Here is a 10,799-nt window from a genome sequence, read left to right as displayed (position 1 = left end):
TTACCTAGTCACCTCCCCAAAGCCCCATCTTTTAATACCTTCGCATTGGGAATTAGATTTCAGTGTATGAATATTGGGAGGAATGCAGTCTTTCAGACCATAACTATATATATATAGTTATACATATATATGTGTGTGTGTATATATATATATACACACACACACACACACACATATATACGTATTTACAGGCATATACCATATTTCTTATGTACTTCAGAGCATAGGTGCTATTAGAAATCAGAACTGTCAATGGAAATATAACACATATGACTTAAAATAGATAGGAAAAAATGAATTGTAAGTTTTAAGTTAATCGATTAAATAAATGTATTCTAAAATTGAACATGAAAGGAAGTTAGAGACTCCATTGGACCAAAGGATGGGAATGAGAGTTTGCAAAGGACACATTAGGCAATTGTATTTTTTCCCACCTTACAGAAGATTTATTTTACCTATATTAGTTTGGTTTTAAATTTGCCTAACAGTTCTGGATATCTGTCGAGAACTGTTAAAGGTAGTAGATGTGGCTAGATGCAGTGGCTGGTTTCTGTAATTCCAGCTGCTTGGGAGATAGAGGCAGTGCGGGGGGTTGGGGGGGGCGGTGGGGGGCTTGAGGCCAGGAATTGAAGACCAGCAGGGGAAACATTAGCAAGACCATATCTGTGGTCTAAAATAATAAAATAAAACAAAAAAAATAAAATAATACAAATAAAATATAAAATAAAGTGAAATAAAAATCTAGCCAGGCATGGTAGTGCCTGCTTGTAGTCCCAGCTATTCGAGAGGCTGAGGTGAGAGGATTGCTTGAGCCCAAGGAGTCTGAGGTTGCAGTGAGCCGTGATCATGCCACTGCACTCCAGCCTGGGGTAACAAAGTGAGACATCGTCTACAAAAAAAAAAAAAAAGAAAGAAAGAAAGAAAGAAAGAAAGAAAGAAAGAAAGAAAGAAAGAAAGAAAGAAAGAAAAGAAAGTAAAAGTGGTCCTAGTTGTCTATTGCATTTTTACTCTACTATGTTGCTTTATCCTGCAGCTAACAAATTAGCCTGCTACAGTTATATGGATGCAGGCATAAGAGATGAGATTCCTGAGTCTAGGGTATAGTACAGTTTATTTCTGATGTTATAAGCAGTAGCCAGAATATCAGCATTGTCTTGGGCCAGTTGTTCAAACTGTAATTTGTATAAGGTGACATACAGAGGGAAAGATGACAAATGCACACACAGTGGGTTGAGTTAAAGAAAAATCCTGAGCTTAGGAAACTCCAAACTTTTTACATGAGTGAAAAATAAACCTAACTTTTTCCCCACAAGAAATATTTTCTTTATTATACTGTAGAAGAAAAAAAACCTACCTCTTGCTCCATGGGAGGACATTATCTCCAATTTCAACATCCATCTACTAACCATATAATGTCCATCTACTAACCTTAAGAATTTGGTTACATGGTTACTGATGCTTGCACTCACAAGAGGTCTCAAGTAGTACATGATTTCATAATGTTAACCAAATTAAGACTGTGAATGTGGCTTCCTTACCAAGTGGCAGAGACAGTCCTGTGATCTTTCACTTGTCAAAATGTGGACAAATACTAATTATGTAGGCTTGGAAAGGCTGATTATGTGGAAAAAACTGGGGGTTATTAAAACTAGTGACAAATGCAAATAAGAGAGACCATAGCAGAGACAGCAAAGCAGGTTATAAGTGAATTTGAGTTTCAAAATGGGGTCTAATTATTTTCACAGGAATGATTTGGAACAAGAGAGTGAAACTCTAAGGTAAACTATCTCAGATCTATTGCTGATAATGACTAATATTGAAAGACATGTTGACTTGTCTGTGAAGGAAGCAGATTATCCACTGATCTACATGTTCTCTGTATCTGAAGACTCCATATGGATTCTCTGGTGACAACAACCTAAAGAATAATTACATGTCTTAATTTAGGTAACAAGTGACAACTACCATTTGATTGGCAGTGTATAGGCTGTGTTTTCCATTCTGCTTAAATTTTCACATGACCTGAGAAAATTATTATCAACCAATAGATTACAGCATAAGAAGGTTTAATCACAAACTTCTACACTCTGTGTGGACATAAACTAAGACAGTACATTGCTAAGACAGTGTCCTGTGTGCAGTATAAAACAAGTTATGAGTATCAAGTTTAGTTATATCACAGCCGTATACACACTTCTTTTGTGAAATGTGAATGTCAATGGGATTCATTTAAGGAAATATACATTTAACTCAGACATCCTTGTGTGGATTTAGGTGAAACTTGGTGGCCTGAATATTGCATATAAGGGACTTCTAGAAAGACACAAAGGGCATTAATGTAAACTACCTGGCATAATAAGACAAAGGGGTATTTGGGAGTGGAATATCTGAAACTGTCAGTCTCATGGGACACATACTGTTTCTGAATACAGTCCATTTTCCTAATGGCATGATTTTTGTTAACATTCAATGGAAATTACAAATATGGTGACTTGTTTTGCACTGGTCCCAAATTGCCTTTTGTTTTTCTTTTTTTCTTTTTTTTCTGGAGGATGTTAGAAACTGGTCTAAAAGTTCTGAGTCAGACCAAAACAATGTGCTTGGAGGCTTACTCTCATGATAAAAAAGACTTGCTAACCCAAAAAGGTACATAAAATAAGCAAAAATGAAAAAAAATTAAAACATTCCCCAACAGAATACAGACTATTTCTGGAAATAGAGAGAGAAAAAAAAAGTATAATTGGGCTGGGAGTGGTGGCTCACGCCTGTAATCTCAGAACTCTTGGAGGCCGAGGTGGGTGGATCACCTGAGGTCAGGAGTATGAGACCATCCTGGCCAACATGGGGAAACCCCATCTTTACTAAAAATACAAATATTATCTGGGTGTGGTGGTGCATGCCTGTAGTCTCAGCTACTGAGGAGGCTGAGGCAGGAGAATCACCTGATCCCAGGAGGCATAGCCTGTAGTGATCGAGATTGTGCCCCTGCACTCCAGCCTGGGTGACAGAGTAATACTCTGTCTCAAAAAAAAAAAAAAAAAAAAAAAGGATAATTAAGCATAATTGCATGACTAACTGAATACTGAGTTAAACATAGTGGCACACTGTTGAGCAATGCAGAGAGTAGACGTATGGTATATATTCATTCAACAAGCAACTGTTGAACATTCAAATCAGTTTAGAATTGCCTATCATTAAAAATCAGAGGTTGCATATAGTAGAGAATGAGGCCATACAAATAAGTTTGTGGAAAAATTAGGATAAATAATTAGGATTTTATTAGAAATTCTACCTTTTATTTTTGTTCTTTAGTGATCTAGTTTCTAGAGATAACAGAGAATTTAAAGTTCTTGTCGTGCAATCAGTTGAGTTTGGAAACACAAATAAGCCAAACCTGGTGATCCCTAATGGGGTGGGGGTGATAGGAAGTGTCACCTAATGACACCTAGAAGCTTCTGAATGTAAAAACCTGTTGTATGTATCTGAAGTATTGCTATGTTCACAAATCAGGCAGAATATGTAAATAGCTGAGCAATGGCTTCTAGTTAGCCATTGTCATTTGGAATATGTATTACATGGGGAAAGTTTATTTCTGTCGGAAGAGAATGAAAACTGGTACTACAATTGTAATTGATTTATGGTGTGCCAAACATAAATTTAATCTCTCAGACATAGCTAAGTAATGTAGCAAAGGGTTGCAACCTCACAGACAGAATTAAGTGAAAATGAATATTACATAATATTTATTCCCAAGATAAGAAAATATTTTAGAAGCTTTGATGGAGGCAGGCTTGAGGTAATACCTATAGAAAACAATGGACAGAAGATAAAATGTCTCTAACTTTGCATACATTACAAACTCTAATATATATTCATATACATATATATATATATACATCCACACATATAGCCTATTAAAATAATTGATGAAGAAAAGGAGCAACTGAGATGGTTAGACAGTCAAAGAGTTCTCAAAAATATCTGAAAGTACAGAATGTTGATTAACATACAAATGACTTCATATTCTCCATTGAATAGCCCAAATCCTGGTGACCTTTGAGATTTTGTTTTGTTCTTTCTTTGGAATATTGCAGAAAATATTGTAAGAAAAATAAAGAACAGATATCTGAGAAATATGCTCTAAGAATATAGTGATCAAATTCAAAAAGTAGACTGGAAAGAAAAGTGTTAGTTTTTCAGTGATCCATTTCTTCCTTAAATAGTAGGAGCACATTTTAAAAGAAACAAGGCAGGAGACCAGGTCTAATTTTTGTGTGTATGTGTGTGTGCAAAGATGCTAACAGTTGGCCTCCTTATAAGTATTATTTGATATTGTTAGGAGGTAAATCTATATTTATGTCTTTTATAAAGTATATATATTATATCTTGGAAAGATGCTCCTGAGTTTAGCTTTGTTTATGGTAAATAAACCTACTATCTACAGATTTATTAGCCACAGCTTCCTGAAAATGTCATGTAAGCCCTTACATGGACTGGATATAAAATGAGGATGTTTAAATTACCTAAACTCTCCCCACTGTATGATGTGGTAAGTCAATCTTACTTAGAGGTCTCATTTTATCCTCTGGTCAGAGATCACGTCAGATTTATAGAGCTTGATCCTGGGGGTTCACAAACGATGTCACAGAACTCTCCTGCTTTCTCGTGCTTCCAGATTTCTTGTGTCCTTGAAATTATGTAAAATTTAACACAAAATTTGTAAGATTTTTCCAAGGTATTTAAGAAAATTATGTAATATCTCATTACAACCTTCAAATGAAATGAGACACAAACAATCTCAGGCAAAGAAAGTGTGGTCACTTACAAGGAAAGAGCAGTAATCACCTACAGAAATGTGGCATGTATGTAGTAATAGGTATGACTGGTTCTTAAAATATGCCTCCTTCGTTTATCAGTAAAGTTATAACAAATTTGTCAGATTTATTGTGCATTATATTAAGGTTGGTATGGTGATCTTCTATAAAATCAATAAAGTTCATTTTTCAGTGCATTATGAATGGAGTTACTCAGCATTTCTGTCAGGCTCCGCCCCATTAATCTCACACCAGTTTTCCAACATCACCGTAACTGCCCAGTAATGACTGCAGCTTGTGGCTCCAAGTCCTGTGGTAATCCTCACTGGGACATAAATACATCAGTATTAAATGGTTTGTCTTGAAACAACCCTTGCTGTGAAAAAATATAGTGTTTGATGATCTGTATGGACCCACATTTCTTCCTGGTCACATGTCTTCCTGGTCAAAACTCTGATGGGTTGGTCTCATCAGTGGTCAACTGTGGTTCTCTAATGAGTGCTTAATTCACATCTACAACTGAGTTCTATTCTGATCCTTTGGGTAGCTCTCTTGGAAACTTTTTACAAGAAAAAAATGGCTCAATTTTGCTAGAATTTGCCACTTTCATGTCAGTTTCATTGTGTTACTGGGTACCTATTAAAGGGATAAATAAATTAGCTGAAGTTGATTGTCCCTAATTAATTACACATTCCTAAAATCTGTTTTTATATCTACTTGTTACCATTTCCATAGAAGAATCTATGAAGTCTTTTCCAAGTCATATGAGAATGTGCTGTTCCTCACTCAGCCCTGTCTCCAGTAGATACCAATCTAAAATATGCCCTTGGCTGAAATTGTATATGATTTTACTCTCCCGTTTCACATCTCCTTACTAGTACTGTGCTTGTTCAAGGGTGTCTCCTGCTGTATTTGGACCCATAGTTTCTAGATAAAAGCCCATTCGTTTCATTATATCCTCACCTTGGGCACCAGAGAGTATCTGAGAATATGAGTCTGAAATGGCTTGGGGTATTTCCTGCCAAGTCTGCAGAGCTATACCTTCCCTCTGGTATCTGGAACTAGTTCTTAAGCTTAAAGATGCAAGCATTTTTGCAGTTCCAAGGCCAGTCTCAACTTCTGTTGTGACTGAGTAACAGGCCAATCTTGCAGGGGAATAATAATACATGGTTACATTATTACAGTGGCAAGACATCTATGTTGCTGTTGTAACTCTCAAAACTTGGACAAAATGTACTGGGATTTAGTGATAAAAAAGTATTCTGTAAAAATAGGACAGGTGTATGCAGTGAATCTCCAGAATATCTAGTCACTAACTTTGGATGCCAGGCTACTAGGGACTCATGAAATATATACTGATATTAACCACAGAAGTTCCAAGTATTTATCGACCAGGAAGGAGAAGTATGTTGTAATATATTTACATAAATTAGCTGTCTGGAGGATCATATATCACACGGTTTAGAAGAACAACTTGTTATTCTAACACCTTACTTCCTTATGTAATATAAGTTTTTTAATGCAAAACAGAAGGCTAAGATAGGGACGATAAATCTTAGCAATTTACTTTTGAGAGAATTTCTAAGAACTGTTTTTCTGTTGTTTTGTGTAGAGTGAATTATAATCACTAAATGTTACATGAGTTTCAGCAAATGATACCAAGGATGGAGCATTCAGATTTCAAACTATTACTGGAAAACAGCGACATATGATTATGCTACCATTTTCTGAAAATGTCTCTTCAAAAACATAGTAGTAGACCATATACTTGTATGTGAGAAATATCATATCAAACTAAATTTTACTGATTGCTAATTAAAATTTTAATAAAAGTTACATGAAAGTATGAGATAACTAAGTTTAGAAATGCCTAGGGATTAATTTCAAATGAAACATTAATTTCATTCATATGAAACCCATAAATAAACTCTTGAGTTTACATAAAAATAATCTAAATCTCTAAAACTCAAAAATCTTTAGCATAAACATGGACTAAAAATTTAGTGTGTTTCACATGAGAAACATAAATAAGCTTTCTAGCTTGTTTAGCCGTGATTGAATTTGATTGAAGCTACATTAGAAATATGCCAAAGAATATTAATATGAGAAAATGTAAAGCCTTTTTGTGCATGTTATTTTATATATATATATATATAAATTTCAAGAAAATAATTTTAAATAATTCAAAATAATATTCAGCATCTGTTTAGAGTGGCAGAAAATCATATAGTATACTAAGATTGTTAAAGGTCACATTTAGAGTTATGTTATAGTCTGATTAGTTACTGCATGAAAGCAGCTTGATAAATATTTAGTAGGATATTAGTTTTGAAAGATGATTAACTTAGAGAAAAGTAATTGAGCTCACCGCTACATGTTAATATTTTTATTTATTTATTTATTTTTTGAGATGGAGTCTCGCTCTGTTGCCCAGGCTGGAGTGCAGTGGCACAATCTTGGCTCACTGCAAGCTCCACCTCCTGGGTTCACGCCATTCTCCTGCCTCAGCCTCCCCAGTAGCTGGGACTACAGGCGCCCACCACCATGCCTGGCTAATTTTTTGTATTTTTTAATAGAGACGGGGTTTCACCGTGTTAGCCAGGATGGTCTCGATCTTCTGACCTCGTGATCCGCCCACCTCGGCCTCCCAAAGTGCTGGGATTACAGGCGTGAGCCACCACGCCCTACCACATGTTAATACTTTTTGTTGCATTGTGAAAAAAAGTTGACAGTATTTGTCAAATATTGAAAAACATGTTAACTGGAATAATGATTGACCCAGAGTTACTGAGTAGAATTAACATAATTTCATTCTCACATGTAGCGTGTTAGCATTTCTACCACATTAGTGATACATATAAAAATACACATGAATATAAGAACATTTAAGTATAAACATGTAATTCATTTATATGAAATGCATTCTTAAAATTTTCAGAATCTCAATCTTTGAGGCATGAAGTCACATCACACCAACACCTACCTGTAAGAGAGGTAATACAGAAAACTACTAGTCATGCAGTCCGGAATCTTGAATATATTTCCTTAAATAAGTAACAGATAATACTTTTTCGTAGAAAATGTTTAATCGCTTTGTATTTTGTTTTCATTTTTAATTTTATTTTATAAGTTCCTGGGTACATGTGCAGGATGAGCAGGTTTGTTACACAGGTAAACATGTGCCATGGGGGTTTGCTGCACCTATAAACCAGTCACCTAGGTATTAAGCCCTGCCTGCATTAGGTATTGTGCTGATGCTCTCCCTTCCCCCACCCTTCACAACAGGCCTCAGTGTGTGTTGTTCCCCACCCTGTTTCCATGTGTTCTCATTGTTCAGCTCCCACTTATGAGTGAGAACATGTGGTATTTGGTTTTATGTTCCTGTGTTAGTTTGCTGAGGATTATGGCCTCTAGCTTCATCCATGTCCCTGCAAAGGACATGATCTCATTTCTTTTTATGGCTGCATGGTATTCTATAGTGTATATATACCACATTTTCTTTATCCAGTCTATCATCGATGGGCATTTGGGTTGGTTCCATGTCTATGCTATTGTGAATAATGTTGCAATAAATATACATGTGCATGTATCTTTATAACGGAATGAATTATATTCCTTGGAGTATATACCCAGTAATGGGACTGCTGGGTCAAATGGTGTTTCTGGTTCTAGATCCTTGAGGAATTGCCACACTGTCTTCCACAATGGCTGAACTAATTTACATTCCCACCAACAGTGTAAAAGCATTTCTTTTTCTCCACAGCATTCCCAGCATCTGTTGCTTCTTGACTTTTTAATAATCACCATCTGACTTGTGGGAGGTGATATTTTGAATCTTATAGACTCAATATACTTGAGAAATAATGTTACAGTTTTCTTATGCCTTAGTTCATCTAGGTCCAGTTTCTTGTCCCACGACCAAGAAGAATAACGCATGTGGACACTGGAGAGTGAGTAAGGCAGAGTAGGATTTATTAAGTGACAGAAACCTCTCAAAAGCGAGAAGGGACCCGATAATTGGTTGCCAAAAACGGGGCTAAGTTCTGGGTCTTTTATGTGGCAGAGGCAAGGAAGTCTTCTGTGGGTTCCACCCAAATAAGACAGGTAAATTTGCCCCCTGGAGGTGTTGTATCTGTGCATGCCTAGGGTTGGCCATAGCTACTCCATCTTGGTTATTATCCAGGAGTGCCTAAGTAAAACTTATGGGGGACTAAAACTGCAATGCTAATGATATTACAGCTAGCTCTGGGTCAAGGTAAGGACATTTAGTTGATTTATTTTGCCTACACCAAAGTTGGGATAGTACTTTCTGAGCAAACATCCTGGCATAAGAGGAAGATCTTAACCACATTTCTTCTCGCTAGCTACAGGGTCAGTACAAGTGTGCTCCCACAGGTGTTTTTTCTCTCCCAAGACCCTCCCCTTCTATCTTCCTAGCCATCCTCTGTCTCCTCTCTCAATATGACACGTTTGTTATTATACATACTATTTGAAGTGATGAATATAATTTCAAAAAATAAGCATATAAGTTAAGGATAAAATAATGCATCTACACAATTCATAAGACAATAAAATATACTTATAACTGGAAGAAGAGCATTTTAGCTTTCTCAAATCCTTTGCTGGCTTGGATAGTTGCTCCTGCAACTGTTTGTACATAGTGATGTTACCAGACCATGAAGAGCACAATTTTGCCTATTCACTTAGCTTATCTCATAAACTCCTGGTATCTACCATTGCTTTCTGGAAATCTGGTGATAAGTACAAAACAACACTAAGTGAATTAGTGTTCAATTCCTAAGTGTCTCTGTATTATCATAATTATTACGAGGGGAGTGAAGTACTGTTGCTCAAGTCTAGTTCATTCAATCATTGATTTGGCCCATGGTTCACAAACATAAACTCTTACCTCTTAGTCTCACACTAATGCAATGAAGATATGATGATGAAAGTACAACATCTTCCTAGTAAGCTATTTTCCCTTAGAAGTCATTTCTTCAACATTTAGGTGAGAGGAAAAATAAGATGTTTTCTGCACTTTTGCTATGATTTAAAACTTAGTTGTTAGACTCCATAACTGAGAAAACTCCAAAATTCCTGTGTGCTATAAACTCAGTGGCTCCCCTGTGAGGTTTTATATAACTTTTCAGATGTACTTATTCCCTACTTTATGAGCAATTAGTCATTAATCTTAGCATCATATTATATAATAGTGTTTCTAAGACATTAAATTGTCAACTTTGAATGAGAAATCTGACATATTGTTGTATTTCAAAGATCTACTATCTTGATCAACATTTTTGTATGTATGAATGTAAGAAAAAATAAATGAGATAGATTTAATATTTTATTTTAAAGTATATTAGTTAAGTAAATGTCTTCTCAGCTTCCCTATTAAGCTTATTTTCAAGAAGTAGGTAATCTTTAATATTATTTATAGTTAAATTCTGGCTCAAATCTGTAAGGTTTCAATATTTCCATAAGACATAGCAAAGTTCCAAGGAGCTAGAGATTTTTCTAAGGTCTAGCATAGATTATGACATTTAGTAGGCACTCAATAAATATTTGTTGGATAAAAGATTGTGCTGAGAAAAATTCATGGTATACAAGAAACACAGTGAATGTTATAAATAAAATTATCTCCCTAGCCATAAGTTACTTAAGATTCAATGCTTTTTTTTTGGGAGGCCAAAGTGAGGATATCACCTGAGGTCAGGATTTCAAGACCAGCCTGGCCAACATAGTGAAACCCTCCATCTCTACTAAAAATGCAAAAATTAGCAGGACATGGTGGCACACATCTGTAATCCCACATACTCGGGAGGCTGAGGAAGGAGAATCACTTTATCCCAGGAGGTGGAGGCTGCAGTGAGCTGAGATCGCACCACTGCACTCCAGCGTGGGTGACAGAGTGAGACTCCATTAAAAAAAAAGACAATGATTTTGAGAAATGTACATTTAAGGGGGATGATACAAAGAGGTAAC

Source organism: Pan paniscus, chromosome 14 (assembly GCF_029289425.2).
Source record: "Pan paniscus chromosome 14, NHGRI_mPanPan1-v2.0_pri, whole genome shotgun sequence".
Taxonomy (NCBI): Eukaryota; Metazoa; Chordata; class Mammalia; order Primates; family Hominidae; genus Pan; species Pan paniscus.
Note: the sequence above shows the minus strand (reverse complement) of the source record.